The sequence below is a fragment of the Pleurodeles waltl genome, chromosome 9, assembly GCF_031143425.1.
Source record: "Pleurodeles waltl isolate 20211129_DDA chromosome 9, aPleWal1.hap1.20221129, whole genome shotgun sequence".
Classification (NCBI taxonomy): domain Eukaryota; kingdom Metazoa; phylum Chordata; class Amphibia; order Caudata; family Salamandridae; genus Pleurodeles; species Pleurodeles waltl.
The window spans coordinates 420,317,429-420,334,896 of NC_090448.1; the positions used below are offsets into that span (position 1 = coordinate 420,317,429).

Below are 17,468 nucleotides of genomic sequence, written 5' to 3' on the forward strand. Positions count from 1 at the left end.
CTTGGAGCTAATCTGCACCAGTAATTCCTAATTGAAGAGATTTCATTGTCTGGTGCGGATATACTTTCGCAACAACATTTTCTGCCCCTCACAAGTGAGAAAGAATCATTTGCGCCAAATGACCAATGCAAAGGATCCATCTTGCAATAGTGAGTTAGTAAAGACAAGAATGTCACTACTCTAGTACCAAAGATTTAACTCTGCCTTATTGAGCAATCCTTTGGGAGAAACCAGGGAAGGGGAGGGAGGTGGAGAAGAATGAAAAGCTCCCCGGTTAAACAGAAGGAGGCACATGAAAGCGGTCTGCCAATGCAATGAATTGTGGTGAAAAGAACATATCCCAACGATAATCCGTTTGTCTGGACTCAACAGCTTTTGAATTCTCATGTGAATGGAATGAAGCACTGTTACTGCTAAACAAGTAGAAGAAAACACAAATACAACTGCCAGTTCTTCAGCCTTGCTAGTCCATCCCATCACCAATTTCCAGAAAAAGTGTTTCTCCTAAGATATGTTTTGAGGTGCATACAAAATTACACTTCCAGCACCGCAAGGTCACAAGAGGTCTCACTAGGGTCAGCCTCGGGGTACTCTTCTGTTAGAGCTGACAATCCCTGATCTAGGGCAGGGTTCTGCAAAGTCGGTCCTGGAGAGCCGGGTCCATGCCAGATTTTTAGCATATCCACATTTAGAAAAAAGTAGATTTCTGAAACATCTTTTTTCTAAATGTGGATATGCTAAAAATCTAGCATGGACCCGGCTCTCTAGGACCGACTTTGCAGAACCCTGATCTAGGGGATCTCCCATTGTGGACTGCCTCCACCTTCTACCCCTTGCGTTCAGGACCTCTGCCCATCAGAACCCCCCATGCTCAGATGGGGCTTCGGAACCCTACACCTTATCACTGGTTTGGAGCCCTTTTGTCAGACCTGTCTGTTTAACTCTGGAACTCACCCTTGCTCTGCTGGAGTGGGGGGGGGGGGTGATTGTTACCTGACCCTCTCGTCTTGGAATCACTCCCAGGTACCTTCTTGTGGGCCATGGTGCTAATCCAGAAGTCTGCTTCCCTTGCAAGCTCTCAAGGTGTAGTGAGCTTGGAGTCAATAAGATGCTGGTGCAACTCTGTAAAGTAACTACTGAGAATATGCTCTAAATTTGCTTCTCTTCACCCAACCATTCAGTGCCTTACTGGAGAAGTCCATGAAGACTACCCAAGACTGGTAAGGCAGTCTGTGACTGTCCCTGAAACCTAAGTGGTATCCTGCAAGGGTAAGACCAAACTTTGTGATAAGGGCTGTTTTCATAGAGCATAGGCCATCTGGTCAGCCAACTCTGAAGCCAAGTGGTTATCCCTCTTAACAACTAGCATGCTATGCATTCACACTGCTACCTCTTATACTGCAAAACTCATATTAATATCAACCTCCACCTCAAAGTGAGGAACAAGGCCTTTGGGGATGTGGACCCTTTTACCTCCTGTGGACACTGGATTGTAGCTGCCACCATTTTCATTAGACTCTGATAACTTCATTGCTTTCAAGTCCAGTTCTCGCAGACTAATGTCATGAGCCACCATCAATATCTTCTTCTCCTCCAAGGCTATCTTTTTGAACTCTAAGCCCCTTTGAGCAGCAGCCTTTTTGTCTGCTAGCTTCAATTTGCCATCTGTAACTGTAATTCTCTCTCAGCCTACCTGTCCTCAAGATCAGGCCGGTCTGACTTCTAGCCATAGACACACATGTGGACCTGGTTCCTATGGACCTTCCTCTTCCTCTTTTCTTTGGCTCTTGGGCCATGGCAGGAGTATCCTCCTCTCTGTCTAGCTCTGGGGCCACTACCAAGTCCTCTTTTTCCTCCTCCTCTTCCATTTCATCCTCACCGCCATCATCATCTTGCTCCTGTATTGCAGCCTTTAGCAAGTTCACCTCCTCCCAGGCTCGGCGGACTATCTGGTGCTCCACCTTCTGGTGAAGTCTTGAGTGGCTTCATCCCCCTCTCCCTGCACATTTTTTTCAGCTCTGCCATAATGTAGCCTACAATTTTGCGCCCAGTGCAACGCTTGAAAACTATGACAGGTGCACAAATGAGGAAGGAACTGAAGTTTGAAAAAGTTAAAATGACCAATCAAAATCAAGGACCATCGATTCTGATGTCAGATTATTATAAGGGATTTTTTGGTTTTACACAAATCACTGAGTGGTACGGCACAAACACAAGTACTGGATCCCACCACTGAAAACCAATGTAAGAAATGGGGTTACTAGTAGAGGGGGGTGGTGGCCCCACTCAAATAGCAATAACATACAAGGGTAACCCTCACTCTAAAGGGAATATGGGTATAAAATATTTACAAACACATTGATTCCCATAGGCATCATTCATTATTGCATTATTAGTTTGGACCCAAGCACTGGCTGAATTTTGAAAAAGTTAAAATGACCAATCAAGGACCATCGATTCTGATGTCAGATTATTATAAGGGATTTTTTGGTTTTACACAAATCACCGAGTGGTACTGCCCAAACACAAGTACTGGATCCCACCACTGAAAACCAATGTAAGAAATGGGGTTACTAGTAGAGAGGGGTGGCGGCCCCACTCAAATAGCAATAACATACAAGGGTAACCCTCACTCTAATGGGAATCTAGTATTAAAATATTTACAAACACATTGATTCCCATAAGCATAATATTGCATTATTAGTTTGGACCCAAGCATTGGCTGGAAACAATTGTTAGATGTAGTGTCTCATCAAGACAAACCGATACAAGGACATCCTGGAAAAACACATCATCAGATTAGAATCAAGGAGTTGTGCCAATTAAAGGTCTTTTTAACATTAATTCCAGCATCGGTTGATGTCTAAACTAATAATGTAATAATATAGGATGCCTACGAGAACCGTTGTGTTTCTGAATACCAATCAAATATCAAACACAATCCTTGTCAGAGTGAACCTCAAAAGTTGCTAAATAAACCTGTGTTTAACTCTCTGGTAGCTTTACACAAAAGAAGCCAGGCTTAACTTAGAGACAATGTGTAGAGTATTTATGCAGCACTCAAACAGTAATAAAGTGAAAACACAACACACAGAAAATCCCAATCCAATTTAGAACAATAGAGTAAAACGCATCAAGTAAAATGACACTAGCACAACAAACACCAATATTTAGGATCAGAGTTATGACTTTTCAAAGTTTTAGGTGAAAATAGGACCAAAAAGCACAAAGCACCACTTGTGCGAATCTGGTCATGCTTGACTGGGTCAGAGTCACAAGTTCGGGCTGATCGCAATGGCGCACAGGTCGGATACAGGCACCAAGTTTATCACAGTGGAGATTTTACTTTTTGTAAAATACAAGTCCATAGAAGCAGCCTCAGTAGGAGCTTTATGTTGGCATGGGCCACAGGAGATTGCTGTCAGTGTGAGAAGCAGTCAGCGCTGGAGATTCCCATTGGCAGGAGGTGTGGGAGTCAATGGTTGGGGCAAAGAGCAGGTGGCAGTCTGAACATTGAGTTAGCGAGAGAAGTATTGACTGTTGCTGGCATGAGGATCCTACTTGAAGTTGTGAAGAGCTCCAAACATCTGAATTTTCACCCTTAAATTGGTCAACTTGGTTTGGGGACAGGAGGAGTACACTTTGATGCCAGCCAAGGTTCCATGGCCTGGTTGGGGATCAAGACTCACTCCAGCAGAGGCCTGTAGCGGGGCTCAGGAAGTCCCAGGCAGGTCCAATTGGTGCTGGGTGGCAGGATAGTTTCAGGGAAAGCCTCTGGAAGCTTGTTGTGTCCTTGTAGCTGAAACAGGAGGTCAGCCAACTGATCTTGGTGTCACTTCAGGGGATCCTAGGTTCAAGGCAAGCAGCTCCAGTCTTCCTTCTTCAGACAGTAGGGCAGTCCTTCTTCTGAATCTTTAAGAGGCTCAGGAGTGTTCTGATGAGAATTTGTGAGGGTGCCACTTTTATACCAAGGGCCAACTGCTGCTGTGCCTGGGGCAGTCCTGGGCCTAATCCCAAACTACTTCTAGTCAATTCCTACCCTTCCTCCTCCCCTGGGTTTAGCTCTAAACCGTTTAGAGTGACAAAGGCAAAGGTGGGCCTGGTGTCAGGTTCCTTTGTGTCTGCTGCAGGGAGTGTCCTTTGAAATCTAATCATGGTACAGCAAAACTCCTCCCCAGCCATCCTGCACGCAAGCCCCACTCCCTCCACTCCTTGGCCCTTTTGTCCTCCATGTCTAAAAGCAAATCATAACACATGACAGGACAGCCTTTCACAGTTGTGTGATCCTGGACTCTAGCAGATAGGCACATTTGGTTTAGGGAGAAAATTGCCACCTTTTTTAAAGGTGGCATTTTCACAACACTAACTTAAAATCCAACTTTACCATTAAATATGATTTAAAATGCACAATTCAAATGAGTGTAAGAAGTATTTCTCTATCTGTTCTCAAATTGAAATTATTACTTATTAAGTGAAATAAGGTAGCCCTGTCTTCCATCTACCACTCCATTCTACACAACTCCATGTGACTATGCTCTACGTCACTCCACCCTATGCCACTCCAGTGTACGCTACTCCACTCTACATCACTTTACTCTACGCTATTACAGTGTGCGCCATTCAACTTTACCCAACTTCACTGCACACCCCTCCACTACAATGTACTCCTGTCGATGCCAGTCTACACCACCCTAGTTTAGTTTATGGCGCTGTACGACACTCTATTTCACTCTACAACACTCTACACAACTCCCTCTATGCCACTCTACCCCACTTTACTGCACCTCAGTATATGACACATTACTCCACTCTATTGTACTTTACTACATTACTCCACAGTACACTACTCTGCCACCTAACTCTACTCCAGTTTGTCATACTAAATCGCACTCTATTCTACTCCACAATATTCCACTATATAACACTGTAATCCCGTTTTTGGCAATCCACTGTAGTCCACTCTATGACACTTTTCAAGATTGTACAACATGCCAGACCACTCCACTGTATGTTTAGTATCCTTTTATTTTTAAAGGTGTGGTTCACTGGGGATGACGAGGACTGAGGGGATTGCACTATGCGCATGTATGTTTGGCCGGCCGTCTCGGTGCGCACTGTGCTGTCTCCAGCCTGGCAATGGGAACGCCCTGGTTCAGCGCTTCCAGCCAATCCTAACGCTGCTCTGAGGAGCGCCAGGATTGGCTGCAGGGCAGGCTGGGAGCCTGTGCCTGTCTGCTGCTGAGGAGATGGAGGATCGGCTGTTTTACTTTTTTGCCGACAACCAGGCAACAAAAGGTTTTTACAGTTTTCGAAAATTGTTTATGCTTTTGTTATTTCAAAGCTTATACCTGCGAACTGCAGTTTCATGCAGCCTTTCACTGTGCGTTCCTCTATTCAGTATAATCTTTTATTTGAAGCAAGTGAAAGAGTTTCAAGCATAGGCACCTAATAGTACAATCCTGAAAAGCTGAGCAAAATATGAAGCAAGCCGCAGAAAAATAATACGAATTTTAAACAACGTACACTATGAACTTAACTGTTTTAAAGACAGAATTTTATCCATGCGCAAGCAATCAAGATTAGGGAACACACCTGAAAGTGTTCTCTTAATAAGAACAATTAAAAAGTGTAAAACTTAGAGCGGTAGACCCAGGCCTATATGAAATAACAAATGCATCCTGTTGATTTTAGAAAATTTCTGCTTGGCTTGAATCCGAGGACTCCTGAATTTCATATGCGAGAGAACAAGATTAATGACAGATTTTAGGTGAAGTAATGTAGATATTAGCTAAAATGGGGGTTGTTTACAGAAGCTCGATAGCCTGACTTCACTCCGTGGCTGGGTGGCAGGAAGCAGAAAGACATTCAGAGCTCTTGTGACACAGGAGCGCTAATAAGTGCTTCAAACCTGTCCAGCACTAGAATATTCGGGTGCAATGTTTATACTTTGCAACAGTTCTTTGACAGTGATGGGGAATTCTAAGATAGATATGGAACAATGAAGGAGTATTCATGCCTAGTGATGGGTCCGAATAGACTGGCATAACGTACTGGAAAAAGCACTGTGTTTCACATGGTGCTGCTCTATATTCTATGTCAGGACCGGAGGCTTCAGATTATGCTTATCTCTCTCTTTACTGCAAAAAACAGCAGCCAATTAAAACAATTAAAACACTTAAAACGAAAAGACTACATTTCCCATGAAACCTGTAGTCCACAAACTATCCAATCACTGGCCTGAGCCTCATATATCTGACACTGCAAACATAGTCCTTCCTCTTTCTTTGTTGCTCGCAGCCCTCAGATAAGTGATTTCCTCCGTTTTATCGCATTTAGATGTGTTGTGATTTATATATATTTAATTCTCTGCAGCGTGGAGCGGGGCTTCCTAGCATTGTGGTGCTTATTACCCTGTCAGCGCTGTGCACGTGACCACTAATCTATTTTTGGATAAGTCCTCGTATTTGTGGTCGCGGGGTAGCGCTCCTTAGGGGCTCTAGTTGGGCAGCGCTGCGCTCGGTCACGCGCGCTAGCCCCAGAAACATCCTTCGGATGAAAATAAAGCTTCAGAGTCTCTGTCTCCGAGACCACGCGTGCTGTTAGAGAGGACTAGACCTCTCTCTATTTCCAGCGTCGCGCGTGCACTCCCTCCGGTCCTCATTAGCGTGGGATCGATTGGAGGAAGCGCAACGCGTTCTCTGGTGTTTGTTGCCGGCTTAAGACCGGAAAACGTCTAATATAGCCCCAGAACGCCCGACGGGGCGAATAATCGTATTTTGGCTCTGCCTGGGGAAATAGCAGGAGCTCCCTCCACATTCTAACCTGCAGTAAACATTTTTAAAGTATTTTTATATACTTGGATTAACTCGTTGGAGTTTTTTTCTTCCTGCTGAACACTTGGTACCCCATTGAACTCCTTCATCCATCCTCAAAGAAATGATGGCGTACTACGCTGAAGAGGATGAGTACGAACAGGGTCTCCCTGAGAGTGCTGAAGAACATCATATGGAGGAGAGACTAGTGGAAGCCTTGGATTTCCATGTCCAGGATTCCGTGAATCAGGCTCTTATAAAGGCTTTAAAGCCCTTTACTAAATCTCTGACTAAATTCTGGCAACGTGAACTGCAGGGACGTTCACTACCTGATACTGGTTCCCAACCGGACCACAATCCGAATATGGATTTTCCCAGATGAGCCTCGAAAGGACCAGCCTCGTCCGCAGAAATCCTAGCACATATGGCTGCGTCCGTCTTACAAGACCACAAATATGGTTCTCTTTCGAACCCAGAGACCCCGGAGGCCGGGTTGGAGCACTCATCAAACCCAATATCATCTGATTCTGATAATGACCATAGTGAGCCCAAACCTTCTGGTAAGTGCAAACGCAAGGCGCATAATACTCAAGAGAGGGATCAGACTCTCCGTACTTTATCTTTTGATCCGGAGAGTATAATTCACCCGCAATCTGCTGAATGGGTACCATGTGCAGAGGTAGCACATTATGTACAGGATCGTATCAGAAAGGGTTTTGATCGGGATGTTCGCAGCAACTTACGGTCGAAATGCCCACGCCCTTCGTTGCAGGACAAGATGGCGGAGACGCCAGAACTTGACCCCAATATGACCAACTTCATTAAGTGGTTCTCCAAGGACCCTAAAAAAGGTTTAGATCGAGCCTGGAAAAGCTGTCAAGACAAACTCTTGGACATTTCTGGTCCCTTAACGAAGATCTTGGAGTTAGCTGTCCAAGCTAAGGAAACTAACTGTGTTTATTAGGCAATGCTAATTATGCTATGTCCACGGAGCGCAGACGCTCCTTCCTAATGAGAATCGACCCGAAGCTAGCACAGTTAGCGACTAATGAGGCAGGGTCTCTGGCGAATGGATTACTCTTTGGAGACAAGTTTGTCAAAGATCTGGGGAAGTATGTGGCTACCTTTTGGGCGCTAGACAAAGCACAATTTTGTATGTAAAAGATGTTCACAGGGGCTTTTTGCCAGGGCTGGACGCTATAGAGGTCGAGCGCCAGGCCGTGGTTCCTACCAGACCTCCGGAGGATACAAGCAGCAGGGTCAATCCTCCTACTCCCGATCAGGATTCTACCCCTCTAGAGGCCGAAGGGGCAGAGGCCGTGGGTTCCGAGGTAATCGAGGTGGCTTCAATTCTACCGATGGAGCAACTACAGGTGAGAATCATCCCATTCTCAGAAGTTTTTCTGTGGGGGAGATTAAAAGAACATAGCAGTGCTTGGGAACGCATTTCCCAGGACCCTTGGGTTCTACAGACAGTGAGGGGTTTTCAGAAGGAATTCTACTCTCGTCCCCAACAGACTTGCTTTCCACGACCCATTCTTTTTTTCCAGAAAGAGAGTTCTTTCATAGACACAGAGGTTCAATCCCTACTTCTCAAACGTGCCATCATCAAATCAAACTATCACCCTTCTGGGTTTGTAAGTTCTGTTTTCCTAGTACAAAAAAAGGGAGGCGGTTCCTGCCTGGTGCTCAATTTAAAAGATTTCAATTCCTGGGTAGTTTATCGCCATTTCAAAATGGAGGGTATTCACCTGTTAAGAGACCTTCTACAGGAAGGAGATTACATGGTACGTCTGGATCTCAAGGACGCATACCTTACAGTCCCTGTATTCAAACCTCATCAAAGGTTTCTTCAATTCCAGTGGCCAGACAGTTGGTACGAGTTTTCCATTCTCCCGTTCGGACTGTGTTCCGCCCCTTGGTGTTTCACCAAGCTTTTAAGACCAGTGGTGCAATTCCTCAGAGAAAGGGGCGTACGCCTGATCATTTATCTAGACGATATTCTGATCATGGCCCAGACAGTAGACTCAGTATTGTTACACCTTTCTTGGACAATTCATCTCTTGCAGGACCTAGGGTTTCTAATCAATTCGACCAAATCAGTTTTGATTCCATTCAAAGTTATAGAATTCTTAGGTTTTCAAGTGGACTCAGTCAAAGCCCAGCTGTTGCTTCCCTCTTCAAAAAGGAAGTCTATCAAGAAAGAGTTGAGGAGAGCCCTTGCCTCTCGGACTATATCCTTGAAGACCCTGGCGCGATTAGTCGGTCTATTAGCTTCTTCTATTCAAGCGATTTTTCAGGGTCCCCTCCACTACCGGGCTCTGCAACGTTTAAAGATCCTGCATCTTCGCAGGGGTCTGGCCTACACGGAACAGATTGGCTTATCGGAGGAAACCAGAGCGGAAATAGCTTGGTGGCTGGCTCACATGGATGCATGGAATGGCAGGGCCATTTTTGCGTCAGTCCCGGAGATAATAATCGAGTCCGATGCCAGCAAATGGGGCTTGGGGGCTCATTGTGGTTCAGTCCAGACAGGAGGCAGCTGGTCGACAGACGAGCTGAAATTGCATATCAATTGCCTGGAACTTCTAGCGGGAGCCTTTGCAATCCGCACCCTTTTCCCCCAAAGAGCAAAGTGTTGCATACTTCTTCGTATAGACAACATTTCAGCGGTCCAGTATATCAATCGGTTGGGGGGAACCAGATCTCGTGTTTTGGTAGAGATAGCGAAGGAATTTTGGCAATTTTGTCTTCAACATCACATTTCGGTGACAGCGGAATACTTACCGGGTCGAGCCAATCTAGTAGCAGATTGGAGCTCTCGGTTCCTCAGGGATGGCAGCGATTGGAAACTCAATCATCTAGTATTCCAACAACTGAATCTTCGGTGGGGCCCCTGTTCGATGGACCTCTTTGCCTCGAGGATCAATACCCAACTGACTCGATTCTTCAGTTGGAGACCGGATCCACAAGTGTTGGGAACAGACGCTTTTCTGCAGTCATGGGAGAAGGGGATTTTTTATGCCTTTCCGCCTTTTTCCATGATTCAGAGAACGTTATCTCAAGGGAGGAGACAGAGGTCAGAGTTAATTCTAGTGACCCCAATTTGGAAATCTCAACCCTGGTTTCCAGTCGCAATGTCTTGTGCAAAACCTTTAGCACTTCCCAGGAATCCAAACCTATTGCAGGACCCAGTGGGATCTTGTCATCCCCTAATGATTCTTGGACAGTTGCCACTCATGGCGTGGAGAGTTTCCGGAGACGATGGCAAGTGCCAGGAGTTTCAGACAAAGCTTTGTTTTTCTTATCCCAATCTTGGGCCCCCTCCACTCACAAGAGATATGAATCATCTTGGAAAAGATGGGTTGGTTGGTGTAGTGAACAAGGTATTAATCCCGTGGGGACAGACATTACAATAATTGTTAATTTTCTTTCTGACTTAGCTTCTCAAGGTTTAGCGTACAGAACCATTACCAATTTCAGATCTGCAATTTCTGCTGGCCATCCTCATTTAGAAGGAAAACCTATTGGTGAACATCCATTGGTTTGTAAACTGTTGCGAGGAATAAAAATGGTGAAACCCTCTCAGCCTAAATACTCAGTGTTATGGGATGTGGATGTAGTCCTACGATTCTTAAAGAATTGGCCATGTAATGAAGATCTTTCATGTAAACAGTTGTCTGCTAAGCTTACTGTGTTACTTTGCCTTTTGTCCTGTCGAAGGGTATCAGATGTCAGAGCTCTACACTTAGCAGGTACAGTATTTACTCCTTTGGGAGTCTCATTTACTATTTTTAATCGTACGAAAACAGCTTCCAGATGTGTATCTTATCCAGCTTTTCCCCATCATCAAAAATTGTGTATTGTCAAATGTTTGAAGACGTATGAAGAATGTACACGCATACATCGTAGAGATATTCAAGGTCAATTGCTAATTTCTCTACAGAAAACTTTTGGCCCAGTGTCAGTGGCTACCCTAGCCAGATGGGTCAGATGGATAATTGGGGAAGCTGGAATAGATGTCTCTATGTTTGGCCCTCATTCAGTGCGTGGTGCTATGGCTTCTAAAGCATTATCTATGGGTTCTCGTTTGAAGATATTATGAGAGCAGCTGATTGGTCTTCAGATTCCACATTTAAGGTTTTTTATCACAAACCAATTGTTGATGTTGTTTCTGCAGTGGTAGATCAGCTTTAAACTAGCATAATCTGAAGCCTCCGGTCCTGACATAGAATTAAAAAAATTCTAGCTTACGCGTCAAGAATTTTCAATTCTATTAAGGACACGGAGGCGAGGATTATCCCACCCGGCAAATAATGATGAATTTATATGCTCATTTTTGATGATATTATGGATGTTTGTAATTTTATATGCCCTCCCATTTATTGGAATATATTATAATATTATTTTATTCAGGATTGGATATTATTGCACATTCTGTTTTCATTTTCTCCCGGTACGGATAACAAAGCTACCTGATTTCGGTCGTGGCTTGAAGGAAGAGAGTTGGTCTTCAATCTAGAGGTCCGTCTGTGTTCTCCGGCGGCAGTCCAGTGTTCCAAGGATTCCAAGTTCACAGGAGTCAAGTATTGTTGGACTTTGATTGCAAAGAAAGAGGAAGGACTATGTTTGCAGTGTCAGATATATGAGGCTCAGGCCTGTGATTGGATAGTTTGTGGACTACAGGTTTCATGGGAAATGTAGTCTTTTCGTTTTAAGTGTTTTAATTGGCTGCTGTTTTTTGCAGTAAAGAGAGAGATAAGCATAATCCTCGCCTCTGTGTCCTTAATACAATTGAAAATTCTTGACGCGTAAGCTAGAATTTTTTTTATTGGAGCAGTTTGCAATATAAACATATTTTGAATATTCTTTTTTCAAATTACTATACGATTTCAAAGTGTTCTTGTTTTTTTTAGATCGGCGGAATACTCTGTAATATACATCAACACAAGTGACTAGGTTTCTTCCAGGGAGATGATGTTTTAAGATACTGGTGCTTGGTGAAGGGTGGACGTCTGTGATACAAACCATTTTCTCCTAAATACAGTACTATTTAATGGCAAGACCTATGTACCGATACATCTAATTTAAAGCAAACAGCACTTGAGGGGATTTGCTTTTCAGTTGGAATCTTGGCTGTGGGATAAGTTGCCACTAAGCTGTGCTAGAGGCTGGCACTAAGGCTGTTTCACAACTGCAGGAAAAGCTTTGACATAGGGATGGGAAAGGCTGTGAATAAGTTCTGGATATCCGCCTGTTAGCTATAATATAGGCTTTAGGTTACCATTGTTGCTACTTTAACAGTCGCACTCTTGTTCGTGGACAGCTTTACAGCTGACATGCAGGTACTTCACATCCTTTTTTACAGGTAAACTGAAGTCTTCTGCATTTCCACCTAGGCAGTGACATAATTCACACCAGATTCTTGTTGATTGGGTGGTGGGGTTTTCAGCCTTGGAAATGATGGACATTGTGTTTTTTATTTTTGATGCTTGAAACTCAGCATCAGCAGACCAGTGAACTATCCAGCCTCGTACCCAGGATTGAGCCAGACGAGAAGCCCAGCATCGGCATCCATTACAGAAGCCTCAATCCCAGCTGGAGAAAAGTCCTGTAAGAAGCAGGGACCCGACAGGTTCTGAAGATCTTACGCTAACCTAGGTCAAACACCACAGGATAACTTTCGCTGAAAGTTAAAAAGTTATCTGATATGGTATCTTAGCCTCAGAAGATGTCAGAACTTTATGATTTTTTTTGTAGATTCTAATTTTAATGATTTATTTACCTATCTATGAACTTGTTGTGGGTTCCCCTTAGTACCTAGGCTTGGCACCCTTATTTTAGCCTGAGGCTCCTTAGCTTGTGCCCTTTCACACACATACACATTTTGTTCATTTTATTCTTTTTAGTATTTTTAGCACAGCTAGCTTTCATCTTGTTTTTATATTTTAATCAGTTGTCTTCTGAGAAGGCATAGTTGTTCATGTTGAACATTTTATCAGCACTTCACAACAATTTCACTCTGTGCCCTGCTCAAGGCTGCCATGCTTGGTACATGATATTCTAACTAGTATTGCCTTTCCAGGAGTTACAGAGACAACCTTTGGTTCTAGACCAGTTATCACATTAGGCCTGTACTTTGAGCACTGTCATATTTGTTGTATAAACCATATCATACCATGATTGTGGGATTGTTTAACTTTTTCATTCTAATGGTAACCATAATCACTGTATTATGTTTCATCTGCCTAATCATCGCAGCCCATGCTTTTTATAGTCGGATGTAATTGCTTCAATAAAGCATATTGAAACTTATCTTGCATCTCCTCATTCTTCTTGGCTTGTGTGAGACTTTGCGGAACTAAGAGAAGAGGTATGATCTGTCCACCACGATTTCCCTGAGGAGTCAGAGTTTTATGTTTTAGGCTGCCACAAATCATCTGTACTTTCTAGGTTTGGGTGAGGTATTGTGAGCTAGCCAAAGAAGTGAGGCTGACAGCTTCCAGATGGTGTGGGACCGACTCAGTCAACCACACTCAATGGTGCTGCCACCCCAAACTACGCAGTTCTTATCCCCAAGTAAAGAGTCCTACGACATTGCACCACCAATGTTTGGTCAGGCACAAATTTAACGGATCTCCTCAATACTTTTCTCTTGCATGCCAAAGGCACCCTAATTACTTTCATACAGAGACCTCCATGGTATTAGGGAAAATCCTTCTCAGCTAAATAGGTACTACCTGTCTTAGCCTGTAGGTTGTTCAAGCCACTTGGGGCACAGTATTTGTTGCAATTTACACTACCACACACCGTACGCCAACTTCCAGACGTGTTAAAACAAATTCAAGTTGAACATGAGGTGGCCCGTGCCCTGGATTTGGGGATGAAAGTATTGGGTAATTGTGCACAGTCTTCTCAATCATACTAAGCAATATTAAAGGGGAAGCAGTAGCAGCTCCAGCACGTTCCTCAACATAATCAGGAATTTGCCCTGCCAAAGATTATCTCCAAAACTTATTCTAGTATAGGTCGGAATAGTCTGGGAGATAGATCAAGTAAACCACAATTACAAGGTAAATCCAGTAGGGATAATACTAAGCAAGAGGGTTCTAAAATACACTGGGATAAACAGAAAAATAATAAAGATAATGCATAGAGGAGAATCTCCGCAGTCGGAGACCTCTGAAAAGCACTATAACTTAAGAAATCATGACACTTTAAAAACTTCTAACAGATATCAGTATACTGATACACACCCTTCTCGTTCCTCCCTGGACTCACCTGACAAACGTAGCAAGGCAGAAGGGTGGTCAGAGCACCGAAACAAGAACATGAAACCGATAAAGGAGTCACAACACTCTTCAGAATTCACAATTGAAAAGGGAGAAAAACTTCTCAATAAAAACCCCAGTTCAAAAAGAAAAAGGATGCAGCAATGTTGGCTCAGTAGGCCACATATACTGACAACACTACTGAAGAACCAGATTTGGGCAGTGACTCTGCAAGACAGTGCTGCAGAGGTCACAATAGTTAGCCAGAATCTTAAAGAGCTTCTGGATGTGACAGCAACTAACGACTACCTTGAAGTTGAAACAGTGGACAGGCATGTCTTCCCACCCGACAGGGCTTATAAACTAAAAATTCAAATTGAGGAAGACATTGAGCGCACCATTAAAGTAATCTTCTGGGGAAGAATAACCCTAAGTTATGCTATTGTATTGACAGAAAAAGATTGCCCACCAGAATTTGTCTGTACTCTCCCACAAGGGGAAGATGTCATTTTGCCTTCTTTCTCATTCCTGGTTTTTGATACAGTAAAAAAAAGCCTATGCAGCAGACTGGGCCTTGGTGCAGGCTCCGGTGCTGTACCACAACCATGTGGTCTGGGATAGAGATTCCCCTTACCATGTCATACCAATACGGTCCAATCCACAGATACAGCCTCAATATCCCATAAAACATGAGGCTAAAGTCTCAGTGAGGAAAATTCTTCAGAACTTGAGTACAACGGAGTAAGTGAATCCTGTGTAACTCTTATTAATAACCACTTCCTTTCTGTAGCTAAGACGGATCATTCATATAGAATAGTCTTAGATTACAGACACTTAAACAGTCACACACACACATTTGCTATCCAAAACTCACACAGTACAGCACTCATAAACAACATAGTGCGCAAAAATACAAAAACCTTGGATATGTCCAAGGTTTTTCCTGCCAAAATGTAGCGCCTAAAAGCTGGGATCTAAGCACATTTTCCGCATAAGGCCAATGATGATTTTGTCGTCTCCCTCAATGGTGTAAGAACGGTCCAGGTTTGTTCTCAGCCTGTGTGACATCAATATTGCTTAATATTGATTCTGGGGCATTGTCCTATGTAGATGACTTCTATCTGACAGATAACCTCAATACACATTGCGCCAGGATGGATTGCATTGCTTTGGATTCACTGAAAATGGCTACAAGTTCAGTTCAAGAAAACAAAAAAATTGCCTTTCTCAGTGTCCAATTATTAGGATACATACTATAAATTAAGGGGAAAAGCCTGGCACCACAATTCCTAGAGAAATGTGAGCAATTACAACCACCAAATAACATCAAGAAACTGCAATCATTGCTTGGTTTCTTGAACTTTGGAAGTAGTCAGGCCTTGAAAACTCATAAAAATTTACTAGACCTGAAGGTCGACTAACTTGAACAATCTCCTTGACCTCACTGTAATGCAGTTGACCTGTAAACGTGTCTCAAATTGTGTGAACCTAGGCAAATATTTTTTTTTAGAGTGTCACCTTTTTCTTCATTCTCACATATGAGTGCCCCTTCAAATATGTGAGTTCAGCATTTCTGCTGCACAAAAAACTCTTTTGTTTGATTAAATAGACTAAACGTTTGCTCCATGTAAAAAAGGAATCCAGCCCACATATAGTGAACACATGATCCATGACTTGCCTCTTAGTTTACCAATAGCATTGTCATCAGGGCAGGAGTGTTTCTCAGTTTATGTTTAAACATTCACTTTTAATAAATAAATTACTAAATATAAAAGCATGATGTGGTAACGCTCTGTCATATACAGAGAGCAGGTTTCCAAGAAATGTCCAAAAACCTTCCCACTAACCTGCAGCTTTACTGATAAAACTTTATAGTGCTTTAGCAATAATCTGTGAAAATTGGGTTTCAATAAAGTGTTTTGTTTTGTTTTCATCCTGGTAAAGTGTTTTTTTCATCACACAGAAGTACAAAAAATGGGCTTTCACAACTACTGAAAAATACTTTTAAATGTTTGAACAGTTGACCTAGTTATTTAAGTGTATGTTAAGAAACACCTGGCAGCCTACAGCCTTTCATTTCACACTCTTTGTACAGCAGGTCAAATAGTTCACCTTACAAAATCCTGGAACTCTGTAGTCAGAAGGGAAAGTAATTGTAAAAAAATAAACTGACTTTTGACCTTTGTCTCTGAGCACAGAGCAAATATGACAAGATAAGAAGATTTGAAGGCGTCTTTATTGCCTCTTCAATTTCTGACTGAACAGAACACATGTTCTTTGTCAACTCCCCAGAAGGGGCAAGTAGATCCTAAAAATAGCTCGACCTGATAAAATATGACTTCCCATAGCGAGTGTGGGCAAGTAGATTTTTTGAAGCCTAAAGATATATTCCAGACTATGCACAACGCATTAAACCAATTGATGATTTAATATGTCCTGATTTTCCAAGCAAACATTGCACAACAAACACAGATTCACAGAGCATTACAGACTGACATGATTGAAGCAAAACACTTACACACACACGTGTAAATAAAACACATTTGGTAATCTGGGTCAATCCAGGTGCCATGGTATTGACATATGTCACACTCAATGAAAGTGACAGAGTACCCATAGTACCCATAGCGTACAATAACATCTATACTCCAGTGCAGAAATGTGTGTTGCATCAACAGAAACAATCCTGAATGCATTACAGAGGGCGGTCATAAAGGAGAGACTACTAGCCCAAGGGAAACACATTATTGTCTTTACCCCAATACCAGCCCTTGAGGTGGTTACAAAAGCAAGTGTCCCAAATGCTAAAGCATTATACCCACGTTGGATACAATGGGCTACTTCCTGGACTGCCACTGAAGTTGATTGTGTTTTCGATCAGAAACTACAGACCGAGAATTTCTCCAATATGAACTTGAATACCCCATGTCTACCAACATTCTGCTTCTTGACCAATACAGAATCATCATTTACACTGATGGTTTAGCTCAACCAGCTGAAGGTGTCACATATCAGTACTTCGCAGCTTGTGCAGCCTTTGTGGGGTAATGAGGGAACGGTAAATTCCTTCCTCATCAAACATGCATGCAGACTCTAGGGGACAGCACAGCACAACTTGCACAGCTCAAAGCTCTGATCTTGGCATGGGAACATATGGTTCTTGAACTTTCTACAATGATTGTGTGTGATTCGTATTATTGTGTTTAGTCCTTTAATGAATACCTACACTACTGGCGCATTAATGGATTCAGAGATTCAAACACAAATACTTGTGGGGAGAGTGGCAGATCTTAAAGACAAGCTGCCAAAGGCTCATGTAGTAAGTACAATGGGTCACCAACGTTGTGGTAAACACGCTGTAGGACTCATTGGCAGATGAAGCTGC

General features: G+C 43.1%; 1 protein-coding gene across 2 annotated transcripts in view; it reads right to left on the minus strand.

Moving 5' to 3' along the window:
• Positions 1 to 17,468, minus strand: part of SPTBN4 (spectrin beta, non-erythrocytic 4) — a 1,652,494-nt gene that overhangs the window by 1,192,511 nt on the left and 442,515 nt on the right. The window lies entirely within an intron of this gene.